At 34.5% G+C, this 24,164-nt stretch overlaps 3 long non-coding RNA genes and 1 pseudogene across 3 annotated transcripts in view; 3 read left to right on the top strand and 1 right to left on the bottom strand.

Annotated features, from left to right (window-relative positions):
* LOC139907403 (uncharacterized) overlaps positions 1-24,164 on the top strand; it is a 205,477-nt gene that overhangs the window by 42,847 nt on the left and 138,466 nt on the right. The gene's annotated exons all lie outside the window — the stretch shown is intronic.
* LOC121128372 (cytochrome c oxidase subunit 1-like) lies at positions 10,951-12,935 on the top strand (annotated as a pseudogene).
* LOC139907414 (uncharacterized) lies at positions 16,294-17,685 on the bottom strand. Its single transcript, XR_011784010.1, has 2 exons — positions 16,842-17,685; positions 16,294-16,517 (listed from the first exon to the last, which is right to left on the bottom strand). It is a non-coding gene; the product is annotated as an uncharacterized lncRNA (long non-coding RNA).
* Positions 17,680-19,475, top strand: LOC139907413 (uncharacterized). Its single transcript, XR_011784009.1, has 2 exons — positions 17,680-17,948; positions 18,011-19,475. It is a non-coding gene; the product is annotated as an uncharacterized lncRNA (long non-coding RNA).

The raw sequence follows: 24,164 nt of genomic DNA, 5'->3' as shown, positions 1-24,164 counted from the left end.
TACGAGTGGCTAACAAAAAGTTTAGAGTGGTGCAATTAAATATAAAGTACAAATTTTGAATAAAAATTTTCGAGGCATGTGAATAATTCTAGGAAGGTTTTGATTAGGGGGGGGGGGTATTAATGTTTCTCCTGTCTTTCAAAATGCTAAAAAAGTCTATTATACTAGTGTTGAGGCTAAAGGTTAGGGTCTCTAATCTAGGTTTAGAAGTTAGAAGTTTGGGGGATTTCTACTCTATGGCGTTTAGGGGAACAGTAATAATAATTAGGGGTTCAGTTTATGTATATATAGAGGAGGAAAAGTACTTCAACCGTTTTATAGTTCTTGTGATATTATTTATTTTAAGTATGCTACTATTAATCTATATGAGGAATGTGGTACAAATAATTTTAGGTTGAGATGGTTTAGGTTTAAGGTCTTATTTATTAGTTTGTTACTATAACAATAGGAATTCTTCAAATGCTGGGGCGTTTACTCTTATATTAAACCGATTAGGGGATGTGGGGTTGCTTTTAGTAATCTATGCTATAATTAATGCAAGACATTCAATTACTAGGTTTATGAGAGTTTCTTGGGGAATGGGGGTGTTAGTACTATTTGTGTCTTTCACAAAAAGAGCCCAATTACCTTTTAGAGCTTGGCTTCCTGTGGTAATAGCAGCTCCAACTCATGTTTCCTCCCTAGCCCACTCTCCGACTTTGGTGACTGCGGGAGTCCATTTACTTATCCGATTCTATGATAGGTTAATATTTGTGTTAAGATTTAGGGTGTTGGTAAGAGTCACGACAAGAAGGTCGGCGACTTTGGTGGCAATATTTGAGCGGGATATAAAAAAAATTTTAGCTCCTTCTACTCTTTAGTCATTTAGGGATTATGGTAAGGATTTTAAGATTTGGTCGAGTTGAGTTGGCTTTCAGCCACCTAATTTTTAATGTTTTTTCAAAGCGTTGCTATTCTTAGTGGTGGGGTACTGAATTCATAGCTTCTTTGGTTACAAAGGTTTATTGAAAATTAACTTGCTGAGGTCCCAAGAGCCTGTGGTTAGGGTATTTGGGGGAGTGTCAATAACAAGCTACCTTACTCGACCGGCTTTTTTAGAAAAGATTTATTTATGGAGATGTGTTTACAGTTTAATAGAGCATTTTTTAGGTTAAGATTTATGTTATGTGGTTGCTTAGGTTCCCTAATATGCAGTATTCGGTTATTTTTAATGGTAAATAAAGAAGACGGTGCTTCGAGCTTGTTAAATTGGGGAGGAGGGTCTCAATTTTATGTATTGAGAATACTTATACTATATTTTTTTCTGTTTTAGGGGGGAGCTTTTGAAGGAATTTTTGAGTTTTATCCGGCAGGGTTTTGTATGTGTTTTGGGAGGTAAAAATACTTGTTCCTGTTATAATTCTATGTACTGCGGGACTTGGGGTGGCTTTCAGGGTTGTAAGGGTGAGTAATAAGTTTTTAACAAAACTAGGATACTTGGGGGACATGAGGCAAGTGGTTCCGAATACTTTAAGAAAGGGGCTAGTGAGTATGAGAGTGAAATTGGAGTGTCCTTTTCTAGCAATCGTGGAAAAGGCTACTACAAAGTTTACTTATATTTTTTAGTTTGGATTAATATAAGATCAATATTTGATAAGCATTCCTTCTCAGGATACAATTTAGTGGGAGTCAAATGAGAACACCGCTGTGATCAATGGGATAACTATTAGGCCTACCTTAAGTTGTTGTTTTGGAGTTTAGGGTTGATAATAAGAATCACGTAGTACGTTTGCACACTGCCTTATTTATTACTTAGTTCTTCGGAGATAATCTGGCGATTGATTCCCCTACATACATCATAACATATATTTATAGACGTTTGGGGTCTAATGCTAGTTGTTCTAGAACTCTCCAATTCACCTCATCACATGCTCCCAGCATGTGATGATTGGCCTTGGTGATTTCTCATCATACGCGTATCATATCCAGACACACAACTCAGCAATAAACCTCTCAACACATCATTTATCACCACACATAATATTAAAATAACAATAACTCATGAAGCTTAAATCTGATAAATATATATATACAATAACAACTATCATTCACATCATCATACATAATACATCCAGTTGGTGATACTACAGATGCTCCCTCCTTGAGGAAAAGACGACCTCGTCTTTCTTTCCCGATATACGCCCCTTCAGGATTTAACTCACTCCTGTACAGCTCTTCTAGCTCGTACCTTACAGAGCAACGTCACAAAGAATCCTGAAAATATAATGATTAATAAGGTTTCAATAACCACTATACCGTATATCCAAAAACGATTCTCTTCAACCCTGGCAGTTCTTGCCATTATCCTCAACTTGTCTATAGATATTGCTTTCTGAGGTTCCGTCAATAATTCTAGCTTGTCCTTGAGGCTTGATTGCCCATTACCATAAACCCAGCTTTCATGGAGGTTTAAATCCGCAATAACATCTTCCACCTCATCCAGAATCATCATTTCCACGACCCTCACCTTGATCTTACTTGTCACTGGTCTTTCTCCAATCAAGTAATCACCAATCCTCACATTGCAATCATTCCGCAATGTGATCATCCATTGTCCGGACCCAAGTGCTTCTCGACGTTTTGTTGTCCTACCAGAACCACTTGTACATGACGCTTTGATCATTTGTGTCTTCTGCACATCCACGAATATTTTTCCATCGTTGATTTGCGACACAAACACGTCATCCGATTTATGTAACATTATGTCACATAATCCCTTAGCCAATTTAAAGTTACCATGAATCAATGCAGGCAAACAACCATTTTGTCCAATTCTGAACAACCTTAAATGTGGACACAGACGAATATCTTCAATATGAATACAATCCACTAATTCATCTGTTTCAATTTCCTTATAAATACCCTTTATGTCATCAATCACTAAATATTTTCCTATTGGTGATCGATATGACATCCGAACTCCTTCTTCTATTGTCATCGGGAGTTCCCTATACTTATATAACTCGTATAGATTATCTTTGTAATATAAGGGTAATCGAACCGCCACATCTAATCCGTTTGCCGTTCTTTCCAGTTGCACAGGCAGAGAGTAAAAATTCCCAATACTCTCACTTTCAACTGGACTGATTGATCCATCATGATTCCTTTCTTTTACCATATCCAAGATCTTCCCCACATCATTGATTGATAACAAGTCTGGTGTTAATCTCCCGGTCATACCAGCCTGTATTCCCCTGATCCATTTGTTGATCTGTTCTGAGATTGTTGTCAACACCATTATCATTGTTTCAACCCTTTCTACTTCTTGTAGCTGATTGTGAAGCATCATTGTGACATTCTTAAGGATATCATACTTTGTGGCTAAGTTTCTTATTGCTCCACGGATTGCCCTTAGTTCTTCTTCTTGCTGTGCCAAGGTATCCAATATCTCTGATTCATACCTTGAGTGATCATCACTTGAGAAGAACTTTGTGAACAACCCCTTAAGCATCCAGCCTCCCAATACTCCGAGGCCCACTATCACTTGCCTTTTCGTTTTTCCGTCATTCTTATACCCACATAACATCATTACTTCATTCATGTGTGTGCGGATATATTCTATTCTTTGTTGTAGAGCATTCGTCAATGACTTGGGAATACGCACAATGTTCATATACTTAATTGTAGCATGCATACTCCCCAGGACGTTTTCAATTCTTCTGTTGATTTTAACCATTGGTAATTCCGTCCTGACCTCTATCAATTGTACTGAAGTTCCCACTCTACCCATTTCCTCGAATAGAATTGACGAGTTCTTCCTTTCCATTATAATTTCATTTTCTGAATTAACTTGAAGAACTTCAAACACAAAAGTAAGTGATAATAATAAAATAAGTAACTTCATATTTAATTATATTTAATTCTTTTCTTTTTTAAGTTCAAATCACAATTAAATATTTATTACTTATTTATATTCAGGCGTTGCTTTTCGTTTTTATTCTTCTTCTCAACAGATCCTTGCATCTTATTGGGCGATTCTTCCATATTCTTTACTTCTTTTCTTATTTCTTCCGCTCCTGCTTCACTCATATATGCCTCCTCGAGTTCATCCATATTACCATTTTCATTTTTATCCTCTTGTTTTCCATTCTCCTCCTCATCATCCCTTTTTTTGGAAGATCTTCTATATCTTTATTACTTATGGATGTAGAAATCTTAGGAATTGTTTGAATTTCAGGAGAATCAGGATATGAAAATTGAATTACTCGATCTAAATTATTACTTTCGTTCTCTTCCGTTAGTCTAGAGTCTGAAGGTCTATTTCTTTCTGTTCTATAGAGAGGTGTATTAAAGGGAATCAATTCTTTAGAAATATCTTTTCCCGATATTACCCGTAGTCTGTCCTTAGCTACTTTTTTAGGACCCTTGTTTGTTCTAATCTCAACCATTCTGTCGTTTATTACCTTTAGAACCTTAAATGGTCCGTTTTGATAAGTAGCCAATTTACGATTCTTGTCAGTTTGTGGTGCCCACAAAAACACCTCATCGTCAACATTAATTACCTGTTGGACTACTTTTTTATTATAAGCCTCTCTATTCTTTAAATGACTTTCAAATTGTTGGACTCTAACTTTTTCTAACGCATCAGTAACTGTATTTACCAGTTCATTAACTGATGTAGGAGCATTTTGCATATTTGAATCTAATTGAACTGCAGGAACCACTGGATGTGCTCCAGTTACTAAGAAAATGGAGAATACCCTAACCTCGGTACAATTAGGAACCTTATTTGAGCCAAGGCTCCCCTAGGCATTTATGCCATTTATTATCAGGGATATTTTCTTGGACCATTAATGTTCTAATAGCTTGTCCAATATCCCTATTTAATCTTTCAACCGGGTTAGTATGAGGTTGATAAGCTTGAGTTTCTGCTTTAATGACTCCTAACTCATCGCACACCTGTCGCATTAATTTGGAAATAAATTGTGAACCCCTGTCTGTTACTAATTTCATACCCGTTCCATACCTTGGGAAGAATTCAGTTAATAATATCTTACAAATATTTTCAACTGTAGGTTCCTTCAAGGGGAACGCTTCTGGAAATTTAGTACATGCATCAGTGATTGTCATTAAATACTTAGGATCACTGGCATAACCGTTGTACATCGGACCCATCAAATCCATGTAAAATACAAGGAATCTTTCATTGATGGCTGTAGAAGTTTGTCCCATTTTTTCCAATGGTCTTTGTCTCCTTTCCTTTGCACAAACACAGACCTTGCAACCTTTTATTTCATCCTCAATATTTCTATCCATATTTGTCCAATAGAAATATTGTTTAGCTAATAATTTTGACTTTGTCATTCCAGGATGCGCTGATAAAGGATGTACATGTACAGTCGCAATAACTGTACGAATATCTTTTTCCGGTACACAAATTCTCATATTTCCATTTTCCTTATCCTTCATATACAATTTACCATCAATTAAATGTAATTGATTATATATTCTAAGATAAGCTTTAATTTCCCGCGACAATAATTTATTACCTTGTGCTTTAATTTCCTCAACCGTTTTGTTTTTCATTAACAAACCCTTAATATATTTCATGCAAGTATCATCACTTTGTGACCTATAAAAATCTAGTTTTATAAATTTATCTGTTGAGATATCATCAATTTCATTTTCATTGATTTCTTTTCCCTTATCTTGTACCTCAATCATCTCTTGCTCTATTACCTTGATCCTTTCTTGTTCTTGATCAAGTTCTTTTTCCTGCGTCGAGTTGTTACCGCAGCAACATTTGCAATGGGTTTGCCTATAGCTTTCATTAGTTTGAAATCATATTCATTGGGCTTTTTACTTTCTTCCGTTACACCTTCTTCATGGTCGGGTCTTCTACTCAAAGAATCAGCATTCTGATTTCTTTTTCCAGGCTTATACTTAATTTGAATTCATATTCCATAAGCCTCTCCTTCCATCTGTGTAACATTCCAGTAAGCGCAACTGATTTCATGAACCATTGTAAAGGTTGATGATCAGTCCTGATTTCAAACTTTCTTCCCATTATAAAATACTTAAAATGTTCTACAAACTCGACTACAGCTAGCAATTCCTTCTGCGTTGCAGAATAATTTCTTTGTGATTGATTAAGGGACTTGCTACCGTACGCAATCGGATGTTCTTTACCATCATCCCCTATTTGCGTTAACACGGCGCCAATGGCAAAATTTGAAGCATCTGTTTCTACAATAAATTCTTTTGAAAAGTCTGGGGTATTTAATAATGGTTTTACCTGCAACCTTTTCTTTAATTCATTAAATGCTTCATCTTGGCTCTTAGCCCACTGCCATTCTACATCTTTGCGGAGAAGTTTTGCAATTGGTTCAGCTATTTTAGCATATGATGCTATAAATTTACGATAATAAGAGGTCTTGCCCAAGAAGGTTTGGAGATCCCTCTTGTTAGCAGGAATAGGCCAATGCTGAACAGCTTCTACTAGTCTATCAGCCGGAGCAACATGTCCTCCCCTATCTCGTGCCCTAACCAATTCGTCATAGGCGTAAACAAATCTGTTTTCGTAGCCTTTACCCTGAGATTAGCCTTCTCAGTCCTGAGCATAAATTCAGCAAATCTACATAGTGTTTGCATGAACGTACATCCTAAGATGAGATTGTCATCAAAGAATCCGAGGAGTCCTCGCCGGTCTAGTTGTGGACCATAAACTTGACGCATTAATCGTGCATATGTCCGCACGCATTCTTGGGTCCAAAAGGCATCCGAAGGAATTTATAAGTCCCAAATGGGGAAACAATTGTTAACTTGTTCTGATCCTCATTCACTTATGGTCGGTTCAATTATTCCTTCCTCAATCCATTGTTGAAGTTGTCCTTTAAAACTTTCTTTCACAGCTGGATTCATAGGTCTAACCTTCGCCTTCACCGGTTCATTTTCACTGTATCCACCGCAAACTTTAATATTTCCGTGCGGCCTACTTTGGAGGAGTCTTTTGATAATATACCATAAAATCTATATAATAACTCTTCTACTAGTGCCCGTTCATTACCGCTCAGATAATCATTCTTTCGAACTCTCCCCCCAAACATAATATTAATTTCATTTTTTTAATTTTCTCCGCCTCACTAGCTACTCTTTTAATAGGTTTTCCAATATATTGGAACAATTTATCTAGTATTAGTGAATAATTAATATTAGGGTCTAATTTTTCAAGTTCTTCAGATGGAGGGCAGATTTTCTCCATCTCCATTGAAGCTAACAAATTTTCATGAGTTGGCATGTAACGCTTCAATCGTCGGATAGTTCCTATTTTTCTTCCTTGAGCTATCCGCCGGGGTTCTTCTTCAACAGTCGAAATGACTAATTTTACTCGACTATCGCCCCGCCTCGTCATCCTCACTTCTGTTAATTGTGACTCAAGATTTATTTTCCAATCTTCTTCAGTTGCTGTAAACCATACAATATTTGATGTGCCGTCATCAGTTACCTTGTACCCTTTGGCTGTAGCCTCAATTATTACCGTCTTCTCTACGGGAATTACCGTCTTCTCAGTAATAATTACCTCAGCAACTTCTTCACAGTCAATTAACATTAAAGTGGAGACAAGTTCCATTGCCTCGTCAGAACCCAGATATTCTGTTAACCGAATTTCTGTCCCGCTAGTCCCAACCCCAGCAATGATATCCTCACCTAATTCTAATGATATGGACAGCTGTCTCATAGTTTTCAGTGATAGTATAAATGGCACCCTAGCCCACGAACTACTAGGGGTTTATCTTCCATGGTTCTTCTAAATTTTCCACCATGATTACAACCGGTTCAGTAGGAATACCAATAATATCTAACCTATTATCCCCTACTGAACCCACTACAATGTCCGCCTTTTTCAGGTCCTTGCAAGTATTTGACCTCCTCCATAATGCCTCGTCAATAAGATCGAGTGCCCGGTTTCCAGTGTCTGCTAATCCCTGAAACTGCATACCACCCAACTTGGCCCAGAACCAAATTGGCTGACTACCTGGCAGATTTAAGCTTGCTAAACTCGATTCAGCAAATTTGCTCATTGTAGTTTCTTCCCCAAAGTCTTTTGGATGCGTCATATCCCCTTTGGTATTTGTGCTGTCCGCGATGGCGTCGCTTTGGGAAATAATACCTAAGGGGGGTTCTTCCCCCTTAGGAGTTTCCCGGCTTATTTTAGCCAAGGGGCAATTTCTTTTAATATGCCCCTCCTTTTGACAGATAAAACACTTTGGTTTCTGTTTAAACCTCGGTGCCGCAGTAGCGCCCTGTCTTTCTTCTTCCTCCCTTTTATACTTCTTTACTATGAAGCAATCCTTCATTTTGTGACGACCCTGAGGGTGGATCAAGCAATGGTCTCCTTGCGTGGGAAGACTTATTGCATCTACCTCCATGGGTTCAACCATGGCGTAATGGGGCTTTGGGGCATTTACATTGGGTGCTTTACTTGGCACAGCTCGTCCCCAATCCCTCTTATATACCTTTTGGTCGACATAATCGACCTGATCCGCCCTCTCATAGTGCTCTAGATGTCGAAGCACTTCTTCTGCCGTCATCTCAGGATGGTCATAATTTATTTTCCTAGTAGCTTTTGAAATTACCCTATTTAACAGGCCCTGCAAAAACTGCTTCTTAAAAGCACTATGGTCCGTGTCTTTCGTAGGACCATAGGCCGTAAGCCAGAGGTTCTTTAATATGAAAAAGTACTTTTTAGTACCTTCCCCCGTCCTCTGCAATCTCATTTGGAAGGCCGCCATCGCCTCTTCTTTCCCCCCAACACTATTAATGGCGGTGTCCACATGGCCTCCGCCACCCATTTACACATGAGAATCTCACCCACCCCTGTATCCTTCAGCTTGGACAAAGCACCGATTTTCCAGTAATGGAAGTCAGTACTACCATCATACGCCTTCAGGGGGTTCTTTTGGTTCCCCTGAAATTGTTTTGATGCTTTATTGACCTGTTGGACAATATACAATTCTAGCTGTTCCCTGGTTAAGGTCTGTGCCTCGATGGAATTGAGATTGTCGCCTGATGTCTGCATTTTCTGTCCTTTAAATTGTTAAAACAAATAGGTCAGTAATTTTATAAAACTTAATTTGGCAAAACAGCGATTTACTATTTATCCTGACCTCAAAGCGTAATCAAAACTTATTTCAGAATCAAAACTCGAATCAAATGGGCGTATCACTATTCGTCTCACCCCAGCTTAGTCTAAAGAAATATATATAGATACATGAGTTTACTAATTATCTCTACCCCCTTGTGTTCTTCTAATAATATAACCTTCAATTTAATTATTCATCTCCACATATATATCTGCTATAGATGCCCCACACGGAGTGAACATGTATGTCAGATTATATTCTTCGATCCCACATACATAAATATATACATGTAAAATTGAATACATAAACACAAAATAATTATACAAAAGAGATAACATATATAAATTTGTCTATATACTCCCACTCATCCCATTCCCCTTAAGTCACATGATAATTCAATAATTTTTAACCGACATTAAATTTTATCATTGACTTTAATTTATTTTTTTGGGTTACTAATTACATATTTCTTTAAGAAATCTATAGTCAGATCTAATAACTACCCTCCGTAAATTTACTGCACTAAACTGTAGGGTGGACAGTGATTTTGCGCATTGATTCTACTTTAAAGGAATACTGAGAAACTTTTCCTGCCCTATCCTCTACCGCATTAAGATTACGTCACTACCGTTCTCCTCGGGAGGCTTTTCAAATATTAGGTCCTATACCGTACTTACATCTTGAGAGATGTTTACAAAATCTACTTTTACATTACTTTACATTTGCGATTTTAGGCCGATAACAAAAATAAACTAAAGCAAGAGCAAAAGTTGCTCAAGACTGACAGCATCCTACCGACTGCGCCAATTTGTAGTGTCCTTTTCTAGCAATCGTGGAAAAGGCTACTACAAAGTTTACTTATATTTTTAGTTTGGATTAATATAAGATCAATATTTGATAAGCATTCCTTCTCAGGATACAATTTAGTGGGAGTCAAATGAGAACACCGCTGTGATCAATGGGATAACTATTAGGCCTACCTTAAGTTGTTGTTTTGGAGTTTAGGGTTGATAATAAGAATCACGTAGTACGTTTGCACACTGCCTTATTTATTACTTAGTTCTTCGGAGATAATCTGGCGATTGATTCCCCTACATACATCATAACATATATTTATAGACGTTTGGGGTCTAATGCTAGTTGTTCTAGAACTCTCCAATTCACCTCATCACATGCTCCCAGCATGTGATGATTGGCCTTGGTGATTTCTCATCATACGCGTATCATATCCAGACCCACAACTCAGCAATAAACCTCTCAACACATCATTTATCACCACACATAATATTAAAATAACAATAACTCATGAAGCTTAAATCTGATAAATATATATATACAATAACAACTATCATTCACATCATCATACATAATACATCCAGTTGGTGATACTACATTAATAAAAAAGGAAATTGGAAATTTTCTATTCCTATATGGTTAACTTGTTTAGGTAATTTATATAAAATGCACATTTGTGGGGGGGTAAAGCGTTCGCTCTAAACATATGCCTACCTGGTCCCAGTTTAGTTTTCAAGACGCGTCTTCTCCGGTTATGGAAGAGTTTATTCTATTCTACGATGTTATTTTAGTCTGTTTGGGGCTAATCCTAGTTTATGTAGGGGGGATATTAGGAGCAGTGTTTGTAGAGGGTCCTTATGTCGGGGGACTAATTGATGGGGAGTGGCTAGAGTGAATTTGGACAGCTTTACCTGGCTTAGTTTTATTTGGGGTGGATATGCCATCTTTGTCTTTGTTATACATACATGATGAAATAACAAATTTTGACTTAGGGCTTAAATTAAATGGCTATCAGTGGTACTGAAGTTACGAAATGCCTCTTGCTGAGGGACTTGTTTTAGATTGTTTTATAGTCCCTAGAAAGGATACAAGATTTGGGAAAATATGCCTATTAGAAAGAGATGTGGCCTGAACTTTGCCAATTAAGAGTATACTTCAGTTAATAGTTTCCTCTAAATATGGCCTCCATGCTTGGGCGGTTCCTAGTCTTGGGGTTAAAATTAAAATAGATGTTGTTCCCGGGCGCATCAACACTTTATCTATATACATATTCCGGCCTGGTTTATACTTTGGGCAATGTTCAGAAATCTGTGGGGCTAATCACAGGTTTATGCCAATTTTATTAAAATAGACAGAGTTGACGACCTTGTTAGGCGATTAAAATTAGTGAGGGAAGAATAAGCATAGGATGCATTCTTGTTAAAGTTTTGTAGATTCTTAGTAATTAGGGTTCCTGTATTAGCAAATGTTGCGTTCGTAACCTTATTAGGCGTAAGATTATAGGATACTCTCAAGCTCGTAAGGGGCCAAATAAGGTGTCCTTTTTAGGAATTTTACAACCTTTCTCTGATGCTATTAAACTATTTGTGAAAGAAGTAAGAAGGTTTAGGTTCGTCAATTACGCCATTTATTGATCTTCCCCCGTAATTAGCCTGGGAGTAGCTTTACTAGTTTGAAACCTATACCCCTTAGAAATAAGACTTAGGCCTTGGGATATTTCTTGATTGGGCCTGTTAGCAGGGATGAGAGTGAGGGTCTACCCTCTATTTCTTAGTGGGTGGAGGTCTAATTGTGTTTATTCTCCTATCGGAGGAGTACGAGGAGTTGCTCAGGTAATCTCATATGAAGTAGTTTTTACTATTCTGATTTTTGTAATATTAGGGCTGAGGGGGAGGTTGACATTAGTCGGTAGCATACTATTTAGGGGGTATTTTTATATTTATTTTTTAAGCCCTCTAATTATTTACCTTTGACTTTTAGCCAGCTTAGCCGAGACTAATCGAACTCCCTTCGATTTCTCTGAGAGGGAGGGGGAGTTAGTGTCTGGATTTAATACTGAATACAGGGAGTTTGCCTTAATTTTTAAAGCTGAATATGCCTCTATTCTCCTATTGAAGAGTTTATTTAGATTATTCTTATCAAAAAGAGATAGATTCTTGTTTTATGTAATCAGAAGTTTGGGATGTTTCTTTTGGGTTTGAAGGCGAGTTACCTAACCTCGGAACCGATATGACTGGCTGATAAGTTTGTGTTGGAAATCTCTTTTACCTGGAGCTTTACTCGGGGGGGAGTTATGTTGATAAAAATAAGAGTTTCATTGTCAACTATAAAAAAGTGATTATGATCTTGTAACCATAAAGAACTTTATACTTAGTAAGAGAATTTTGGTCAGGGTTAGTGGGCTTAGGGATAAAAATTATTATTCGGCTTGAGCTGTCCCAGCCTGGGGCATACTTTGGAGACTTCCATGTTTATAATGTTATTGTGACTGCTCATGCTTTTATCATAATTTTTTTCATAGTTATACCCGTATTAATAGCAGGGTTTGGTAACTGGCTGGTTCCCTTAATATTAGGAGCTCCCAACATGGCTTTCCCTCGTCTAAACAACATAAGATTTTGGTTCTTGATGCCCTCATTGAGTTTACTACTAATAGGGGCGTTAGTGGAAAGTGGGACAGGGACAGGTTGAACAGTGTACCCCCCTTATCTTCGGGGGTCTTTCATTCAGGTGCTTCTGTTGATTTCGATTTTTTCACTTCACTTAGCTGGAGTGTCTTCATTATTAGGGGCAGTAAACTTTATAAGTACCATCACCAACTTACGATGCCTAGGCCTTTTGGTGGGACAGATGCCAATATTCCCTTGGTCCGTCTTAATTACTGCTGTACTATTGTTACTATCCTTACCCGTATTGGCTGGAGCTATTACTATACTTTTAACCGATCGAAACTTAAATACAACCTTTTTTTATACCAGAGGGGGAGGAGATCCTATTCTATACCAGCACTTATTCTGATTTTTCGGACACTCAGAAGTGTATATTTTGATTTTCCCGGGGTTTGGGTTAGTCTCTCAGATCATTACTCAAGAAACGTGTAAAGACGAGGCCTTTAGCTCTCTTGGTATAATTTATGAAACTGTCGCAATTGGTGTGTTAGAGTTCATTGTTTGGGCCCACCACATATTTACTGTAGGTTTAGACTTGGATACCCAGACTTATTTTACAGCGGCCACTATAGTGATTGCCATCCCCCCAGGAATTAAGGTATTTGGGTGGTTAGGTACCTTATATGGGAGAATAATTATTTATACCCCTTCTATTTATTGAGTAGTGTGGTTCCTATTTTTATTTACTGTGGGGGTGTTAACGGGTATTGTGTTAGCTAATTCCGCTTTAAGCATAACTTTACTCGACACTTACTACGTAGTTGCTCACTTTCATTATGTGCTCAGAATAGGAATATTATTTGCTTTAATAGCGGGATTTACTCAATGGTACCCCCTACCTACGGGGCTTACGATAAACTTAATAATAAGAAAAGCTCAGATCATCCTAATATTTATTGGTGTAAATCTAACTTTTTCCCTATACACTTCCTAGGGTTAGCTGGCATACCTCGACGGTATAGGGATTACCCAGATTTTTATTATTTGGGAAACCAGGTGGCGAGTTTGGGTTCCTATTTGACCTTATTCTCTGTAGTGGTGTTCGTAGGGATAGTGTGGGAGTCTTTAATAAGATGCGTCCTGTATTGTCCGTATTTGATAGGGGTAGGTCTATCGAGTTTACGCACACGTAATCATTGTAATCATTCTTACAATTCTTGTCCCCAGTTAGCCTTAGCCTAACAGTTAATTTAAAAAAATTCTTAAAATGAGTTATTTTCCTTTCGTACTAATAAGTAAAGATAGAAACCAATCTGATTTACGTCGATCTTAACTCAAATCATGTAAGTACAACAAGTCGAACAGACTTAAAATAGGACCTTCTGCAGCCCTAGATAACTTAATTCAACATCAAGGTCACTAATACTCTTTAAATAGGGGCTCTAAATGTATTTTGCGCTGTTATCCCTAAGGTACCTATAAACAGCAAAATAATTGTTTTATAGTTATTGATAACTTTTTATTCTGTTAAATGGGCTATCCCAGCCAAACGTGGTAAAGGTCTTAGGGTCCCATTGTCTTCGGGGTTCATATTAGCGTTTTTACAAATAGCTAAGGTTCAACTTACAAAAATAAACATTATTAACCAATGCTAGCTTCATACAGGTTTACAATTAATAAACTAATTATTGTGCTACTTTAAGGACATAAACAAATTATTCATAGAATTAAATTCTTTGTTAAACAGTTTGGAAAATCTCAAGTTATTTATTTTGTATTAAATATAAAATTCTTGGTTTTCAAGATATTTGCAATTTATCAACACTGAAAAAAAACTATAGGAGAATACACAACTTTTTATTTTTATTCAAATTTACAAAATGTTAGTGATTATTCAAAATAACTTTTCCAAATTTTTTATTCTCAAACCCTGTTTTGGCGATAAGAAAACAACACAAAAAACTAAAAAAATATAGTTTCAAATCCAAAAAAATTAAAAATTATAGAAATCAATCTGGAAATCTGTAAAACTAAAAAAAGTTGCGGCCTGGCTTGAAAATAACTTTAGGCTTTTAAAAAATACAAACGTTTCCAAACCAGAAGCCATAATGCCGTCCAGTGTTAGACCAGGTGCTCCTTTGTATTCGTAGAATAATCTATGTAACTGGATACATTTCAGGATCATTAGTGCACGAGTTTTCCTAATTTACATACTACAACGTCAACATATAGGATTATATCTATGGTATCTTCATAGGTTTTCGAGGAAGAGTTATCAGCATAAGCGTACGAAGATATATCATATTCTATTCATATATAGTCTTATAAAAGTTATAGGGATTTCCCGGTGGTCCAGCAGGATGGTTTCCCTCGCCACAAATGAAATAAGCCTCTGAATTACCCTTCCTAAGCCATTTTCCTTATCCCATTCATTCCAAACCTTACTCTTATCCTCTGGCCATGACTCCAAAAACTTTTAAAACGCAATGTTCATATGACAACTCCTTTTTGTCGTTTCCTTTACTGTTGATCCCATCATTGACTCGGCATAAGCCTCATATCAATACATTTTATGAGTCTTGATTGATAATCTCCTAATAATATAAATTTGACATTTCAACTTTTTGAAATAGTATAGAAAAGGAAAAGGAAAAACGAAAAATCCATTGCTGAAGGCTATCAGATTATGGTATTTGTGAGCTCCTTAATTTGAAGTATTGTATTAAGATGATTATTACATTTCAGATTTAGGGTTTCTGAAATATTCATTGTAAATAATGGACACAGTGACTGGTCAATTTAATTGCTTCCTGGAACTTTTTATAGTTATTAAGAAACTTACAATGACTTTGCTTCATCAATATTTCAGGAAAGTTAGATGCCAATTCAGAATCCACCTACTGAGAAATATGGATACCTATTATAAACGATCGGAACAACGGGATAGAGTCCAATTAAACGAAGCATATTGTCATTTTAAAAACGTTAATATTATATTAATTCAACTATAAACCTACTTTTTACATAGTCTGTTCTAAATAGTCTCTAATTATTTGATTTTAAACTGCAAAACCTAACCAAATAAGGAAATTTGTGAATATACATTTTTAATAAAAAAAATTTAAAAACTGAAATATATTGTAAAAATTTCTTGTTGGTTGTGTTTGATAGTTATTGTATAATAAAGTTTTTTAATAACTTAATTTTTAATATTATAATATAAAAACAATACATAAATTACAACTTTCAAAGTTCTCCATTTTTGCTAGGGAATCGATGAAATGAAGCTTTTTATGCTCTTTAACATCTTTTCTAATTTTACAAGATAGAACTATTCATGCTTCTATTTTTTTAATAAAGAATACTGCTATAAAATTTAGTATAAAAGGAATTTAGAAGATTTATACGGATAATTATAGTCAGTAATATTAATATTGTTCAAAAATATTTACATTAATTTTTTAAACTATTTATTTATGTCATCATTCAATGTATTTATGAAGGACTACTAAAGAGAGTTAACATATTTTTCCTTCGTCATTATTAATAGAAAAAGGTGAGCTTCTGAGATTTCGTTGACTTATAAAAATTAATAAATTTTCCACTCATCCATATATCTAGTAATTCATGTATTATGGTAATGCTCTGAACAAAGGTATGGAAAGAGTTGATCTTATGCACCAGAAACTGCTGTTTACAGTTTATCTATCGAATCCTAAGTCATCGACACGTTTTTGTTACATAATTTGAATTGATACCATTAATAATTTAGTTCTTAACTGCAAATTTTTATTGCCAAAAATCGGATTTAATATTATGAAGTGCACCATAAGTAATTTCCATTGTCATCGTTGAGACAAACAAAATTATAAAAACGTTATTGAAATTTTTATTCATGTCACATATTTACCCGAGTTTCATATAAACATAAATGAAATTGATTACTGTACTAGTTAAAAATAGATCTTATTTTAATTTGATAGTTTGTAATCTTCCTTTATGCATGTTAAAATTAAAAAAATGTTATGATATAATGCCACTAATACATATATTTTCAAAAAAAATCAATTGTGTTTATTCAAGGGCACTTTTGATTGTACTTACAAGTTCAATATTAGTTATTTTTCCATTGAAGAAAGTATAATTTGTTTATAATAAAAATAAATGTAAAATTAATTAACAATATTGCGTTTCAAAATTATTTAATATTTATATAATAGCTTTTAAAGGGTAAATTAATTGATAAATATTATTTGATCGCTGATAATTTATTTAAAAATATATGGAGTTACGACGAGGATTCTAGATTTTTGACATGCCATCTTTGTAATTATGGAACTATAGTCCAGAAGATGTTCAAAGTAGAACAACACAGTAAAACCCAAATTCACGAAAGGAATTTGAAACTCTATACAAGTCATATAATTAATTCCAATTATGAACATTCCAATTTTACAGAAGATATAAGCAACATGCTTGTCTCCTGAACTATTCCACTCCATATCGTTAATCATCCAATCAGTTAATCATTTTGTTAAGTTTATGGAAATTTACACAGTAATTCCCTCTCACTTCTCCATCACCAAGTCAATGGAGTCTCAAAGTAAAGTAGTGTTGACCAAGATTTTAAAAAAATTGAGAGGAAGGATATATTTCTTGCTTTGGACGAAACTACTGACACTCGACAGCGGTCCATGACTACAGTGTTGGTTGGTCCTTTTTATGGTTAATTTTTGGGTCGTCCTTATCTCATTAATTTGGAAGGTATCCGATGATTATAAGTGTTGCTGTAAAAAGTATCAGCAACGTTCTTGTCTCTTATTTCAGACGCGAAAGGCTGAAGGTTTTCATTACCAACCCAGCTTCATATTGTATTAAAGCAACCGAAAACCTTAAACAACATTTTCCAACTATGTTGCATATCACTTGTCTTGCTGATAGGCTGAACAAAATAGCAACACTCTGAAACAAAGATGTTTTGAAGAATGATCCACTTTTGTATGAAATAATGTTTATTCGACACAATTTAAATCCAATCCAGGTAACCAATAAAGCTTTGAAAGATAAATTATCGCTACTCCCAAGTATAACTATCGTAGAAAATCTATGCCAAGATATAACGCTTGAACCTTTCAAAATTAATGTCTGTAGATGCATGGAAATCTAGAATAACTGGAACGCTCACGCGTTGAAAAGAAGAAAAGAAAATTTTCGTTATGAGGCTATTGTTTTTCCCTCGTGTTTTCATTCTCAACAATGTATTTAGGATTTACTTAATACAGCTTTGTTCATCATAATTAAAACGTGCGTTGCTGACAACAATCTAAGTTAATTAATATAATATTTGCTTATTTAAATAAAACTTGTGAATTACTTGTGATTGTGTGCTTTTCTATCTCTCCTAGATCTACCTTTGAGCACAGTAAGTAAAATATACTGTAGCACTTGTGGATATGGGACTAATAATTTATCTATATATTTCAGATCATGCCTATTAAGTGCTGTGTTCCTAAGTGCTCCTCCGAATATGATAGAAAACTAGCCATAGCAAGGTTATCGCTCCATTCTTTTCCACTGGATGAATCCTCAAAAGGTGCCTGGCTTAGAGCCATTCCACGGGACAGCAATGGGACTTAGGCACCTTCTAAGTATTCAAGGGTCTCCATTTTCACGAGGATGACTTTGTATATGAGAGCGTAGATCACAAGAAGAAACATCAATCTTCTTATGGAGTTGAAGATAATAAGCTCCAAAAACGTTATTTGAAACCCTCTGCAGTGCTAGTATTTTCCCCAATCTTCCGAAATACTTATCATCCGTCAAAAGTCAACGGCCTACATCGAGAGCTACCACATCAGCCAGGATTTCTAAGGAAAATGAAGCTATCGTTGAAGCTCAACGATCATTATTCCTTAAAGATTCTGTTATTGACTTTAGTGATTTGTGTCTTAAGTGTGGAGATGAAAAATTCCCGACGAATGTTCATTGGAGGAGGATGGAGGATTCAATTCAGTTTTACTGTCTATCTGAACTGTGTTCTGATTTTGTCGAAATCGAATTCTCAGTGATGATAAATAGTGATTTGACATTCAATTTATACCACAAGAACGTCAACCTAGATCGGAGCTGCGTGAATCATCTCACAACGAATAGAAAAATCACCTCGGTAAGCCTTCTCAGAACATCCTTGCTCATATGAAGAGTATTCCTTTTCCTCCAATGAAAGATATGATTAATCACTTAATCAATGAAGTTGAGAGTATCGTTGAAAATCTATATCCGTCGGATACTTGTGTTCTCAAAAAGTTTTCCTCAAGTTAGTTTGGACAAATCAATTGAGGAGTGTTCGAAAAGCAAGCTCCTAGATCAAATAAATAGAGGAGGACTGGTCACTCTTAGCGATGACTTATTTTCGATTGTCACACAAATTTATTGTTTGTATAATATTATTATTTCAAGTGAAAATGCAAAATCTATTTTTTTTAATACAACAATTTAAGAAAAGTATTTACAAAAATATGTTGTGAGATGATAGATTACGAACTAATTATAATTAATCGAAGTTTTTCTAATGGTCATATTTTTAAAGATTTATTTTTTAGCATTTGTTGCCAAGTTTTCAATATTATGACCAAGAATTTGTCTAAAAAAATAAATGTAAGATATAATTAATCACTTAATCAATGAAATTAATTTGAAAAATATCCGTCGGATACTTGTGTTCTCAAAAAGGCAATAGTTTGGAAAATCAATTTGTCCAAAAACAGAATAAAAAAATTGATAAAATTAATTTGAAAACTTGCACGGCTAAAATCTTGTAAACAGAATAAAAAAATAAACTTAGTTCCCAATATTATATATGTATGTTGTATCTTGTTGTTATATTATGATAGTTGTCAATAATTCCTTAATTTATTTAAAATAATAAATAATAGTTGTTAAAATTTTACCACCTCTTCTTTTTCTTAATTGAATTTTGTTCCTTTTTTATATGCGTCAGACTCATGCCGGAATGAATAAAAGGCGTGAGCGTTCCATGTTCTAGATTTCCATCAACGACTCCATTATGGTATTTAACTACTTAAAAATATAAGAAATTAATTAGATAAAAACTAAGTAAATAATAATAATGATACTTGTATGATTTATGATAACATTTACCTATCTTCATAAATCAATGTTCCATTTCACTATCATAATATCCTTGACATGACCTTCCGTTAAACGGGACCTTTTCGGTATATCTATGTCTGGTATCACACTGAAAACTCTCACACAATCCCAGTTAACAATAGGAGTGTTTTTGTATTTTTTTAAAATCGCTATCGTCATTGATGGTTTCAGGTGTCAATTCTCTCAATTCGATGTACACTTGATGTATAATGAAAATCTTCAGTCTTTTGCCTCTGAAATCTGAGCCAAGAACGTCTGATACTTTTTACTGCAACACTTGTAGCAGTTTTATTGTCGGCTTCGGTAACATTTTCCAAATTAATGAGATAAAGATTACCCAAAAAAATAACCATTTAAAGGACCAACCAACACAACACAAGAAACGTAAGGAATTATTATTCTTACAAAACCAAATATCAAGTCAATAATTTCTCTCAAACTTCATCACGAAGCAACTTTACACGTTTCTAAAACTTAGAAAAATAATCAATACATAGTTCGTAGTTACAGGCTACTTATTTATATATGATGAATGATCATGAATTTTGATATATTTTCTCCTCAAGAATGAGAAAATAATGAAGACAGCTTCTAGTATTATAAGATTTTACCAACTGCAAAAACCCGCTCCCGCTTTTGAGGGCCTATAATTAGGGTTCTTGGAATCGTGTTTTGCGCAAGCGCACCTGCAAATACAACTTCAACTGTCTGGTTCCTCTGTTTTCTTTCCGACAAAAAAAACCCTTTATTCATAAGTCATACTCATATTTGATGGCCGATGTGTAACTTGGAACATACTTATAAAGATAAATCAATAATGATTTTTTAACATTATAACTTATCTGAAAGGCTACTAGATAGAGAAGCCTCCCTTCACCAAAATATAGCTTTACTTGGTACTATTTAACCAAAATAATATTATCAAGAAAATGTCTAAATGTTAGTTATAATTTATAGTATGATACAAATAGTATTAAATATTAATTGCCATAATATAAAACTTTGGTTAAGAATATCAATATACAAGGTGGATCTAATCATTAGACCTGATATACAAGTATATAACTTCTATTTGAAAGAACATTCAAGGATGACGTCTAACAAATTAACCGGAGTCCGGAAGTATAGAAAAGCACAATTAAGATTATTTGATGATGCAAATAAAATATGTGAAGTATATATTAATGGAGAATAGTAGAAACGGCAAAGAATAATCAAAATAGTCTAAATGATTTAGTATCAAAGATTGTTAACGCAAATACAGTCATGGGGATTTAATATATATCGAAGAAGTCAAAGCTCTATGAGATCGTGGAACAAGAGCTAACAAAGATTGTGTAGACAGTGAGGTTTCCAATTTCCTCATAAGAATGGGAAAGTTTGCCTGCAATAAGCATCGAATGCACACGATGTGATAAAAGAGGCCACTATGCAAGAATATGCAGGTGTCTAAAAGAAAACTCTATTTTGATCATCAACTCTATTCGAAAATTTGAACTTAATAAATTACCCATCGATGCATAGAATGTCCATGGAAATTACATCAAAAATATAATAGCTACATATGAGTGTGGTGCAATTGTATATGTCGCTGGATCAAGAATTCAAAGTAACCCAAACCCAATTAACCAACCCAATTAAAAGAGTATCGTTTAGTATATATCTTTAACTTAAATTATTTATTTACTGTTGTGGATTACAACTAATTTGCAGGCACCTGGGTAAGAAGATTTCATTAATATAATATCCAGAGTTGTCGCCAACCGCACACGGTATCAAGGAACAAGAGATTGGAATGATTACGTTAGATATATCATGAGGATCATAGTTACACTTTATTACACGTAATATCAGAACGAAGGAAGACAAGAGAGTCATCAGTCATCACTTATAATAATAAAAAGGTAAAAAGAATATATAGTCACGTGCACATGCACATGTAATACTCATAAATTTAAGGGTGATAATTTTGGTAAGAATAGAAAAGCGTGCGAGAAGAAATACTTATAGAATCATTGATTAAATAATATACATCTTCTTCTATCAATCAAGAACGTTATCTTTCCCGCCTTTATTATTCAATACTAATATAATATTAGATGCTGATAGTCGATAGAGAACTGATTAAAATGCCTAAAATAACGTCGCCTTCTGTCTGGATTTCTGAAAATGGTGGTCCAGGAATTTGGAAAATACTTAACGGATGAGAAACAGATGGTTTTTCGGATTTGTCGATATAAATGTACCTTTAGTCCCCTGTCGAGAATTACACGCCACTCATTATCCTCTTCTCATATCAAGAGCATGGATATTCATCTAAAAAATCAAGTTAATGATGAATACATCAAGTCAGACTTTAACTCTGATCTCACAAAGATGCTTATTGTATGTTGTATAACCTTATCCATTGCTAATCATCTATGTTCAAAAAATTTATGGAGAAATACACGGGTGAACCTATCCCTTCCCGACGAACCATCATTAAATTAATGGAGGATGTTGGTACTGATGTCATTTATAGAAATACATATAAAAATGTTTTGATTCATTCACACCAAATGACGATCAAGTTATCAGTAAAAACTATAAAATATTTACTAATTTTGAAATGGAACTCTGAATTTTGTACTATCTAACAGTAAGTATTCATTTTTTTTTTAAATAACCATAAAGTATAATTCTATTTTAGCCAAAATTATCAAAAATTATCATACACAACTCATTCAATGGCTAAAAAAAGTGCTTAAATGGTCACAACAACGGGAGTAGTAGCTTTGGATGGTTTGCAACTAGTTTGTCTGACATTAGTTTTTTCACTTAAAGACTTGGGTATGATAATTAGGTTTTCCAATATTACATAGTCAATAAATATTACTTTTTTATCACTAAAGGCTTAGCTATGGTTGATGGGCTCCAAGAAATGGTGTTCAGAAAACTCATAAAAGGCAAAAACAACTGTTTAAATGGTCACAACAACGAGGGTAGTTACATTGGGTGTTGCATTATAATTAACAATTGTGTATATCCATCATGATAATAGTATGTTGTTATATAAGCATAAATAACGGGGAAAATATCTTTTTTGATGTTCTTAATAAGGAGTAATATCGCCGGACATTACTACATAATTAGCTTTTGCTCTAAATCTTTACGATTAATTTATTTATTAGTATATTTATTGTCTAATTTTATGATTTTGACATTTACTTTATTATTAATAATTAGTTAGATCTCATCGGTAGAGATATATCTATCCTGTGCACAATTGTATATAGCAACTTCCACATTAGGAAAAAAGGGTGATTATCTTTTTTATTAAACTCCACCTCTGGCTTTTGTTTAGCAACTTAAAGTTATGACATATTTAACTGAATTCATGTCAGAACAAGAAAATATTATTTGGATCAATCTATTATTTCAATATTTATAATTTATTGTTATTGGTTATGTGATAACAATTGTTTAATTTAACCCTTCTTTTTAAATTTGGAACTTCAAATATATTTCGAAATACTCTACTTTTTCGTTTCATTAGTTATTATTCTGAGAATATGCTTCATAATGAATTACAATTTCATGGAGTGTGACGTTTTCAAATCTACTGTAACGGATAAAAAACGTCTAAGTCAATTATACGAAGTATATCTTTATTAAACATTTTGCTAATAAATACTTTCGTTATACCCTCAAAAATCATAATTAAGCAGGCAGATGATAATCACATCAGTATTTTAAACAATGATACCATATTTATTTTTTCCCCTTCTCCTTGCACGCGTTTTTCTCTACAGTATTATCAACTTTATTAATAACAGAGGAACTAGCTATCCCAAATCCCTCTGGTCTAGAGAATTCCCTTGTCCGTCGGTAAGCTTTATACACGGTAATAATTCATCATTTTCGTGTAATCTCTGACTGACGGCTTCTAGTATCTCCATTGAGTGGAGTACATACTCTTCCAGCCTTGGTGGTATAGGCAAGATTTTATTTTTAACCCCATATGTTATCCCTTGGACTTTAGAGATAATATATTCAATATTCATGTTCTGTTTGTATTTTGAAGACATTACTACAAGCCAATCTGAATGGCAGAGTTCTTGGCCGTACTTTTCACGGATAATACAATCCACCATTTTAACAATGGGGGCCATTTGAATGAGGTCTCCATGTTTTCTTTACAAAAAGAGCACATTCTAGAATCAATCATTTGTTTTGACATATTTGTTAATAAAGAAGAGGTAGCCAATCGGTATCTTAATCATTTTTGATGGGAATCTGTTAGGTAATTTTTCAATATTGTTTTTGGGTTTAATACCTTTACCATTTCTTTCAGGTTCAGTTTCTCCAATCTTCTCTTGACGATAAGAGACGACACTCCATTGTTATCACCGTTTATTAATGATCTTATTCTACTATTAGAGAGTGCTTCAACTGCTATGAAGAAGGGTGTTGAAGGCTTGAGGTT

This window comes from Lepeophtheirus salmonis, chromosome W, assembly GCF_016086655.4.
Source record: "Lepeophtheirus salmonis chromosome W, UVic_Lsal_1.4, whole genome shotgun sequence".
Lineage (NCBI taxonomy): Eukaryota > Metazoa > Arthropoda > Copepoda > Siphonostomatoida > Caligidae > Lepeophtheirus > Lepeophtheirus salmonis.
Note: the sequence above shows the minus strand (reverse complement) of the source record. Positions and strands in the feature narration are given on the sequence as shown.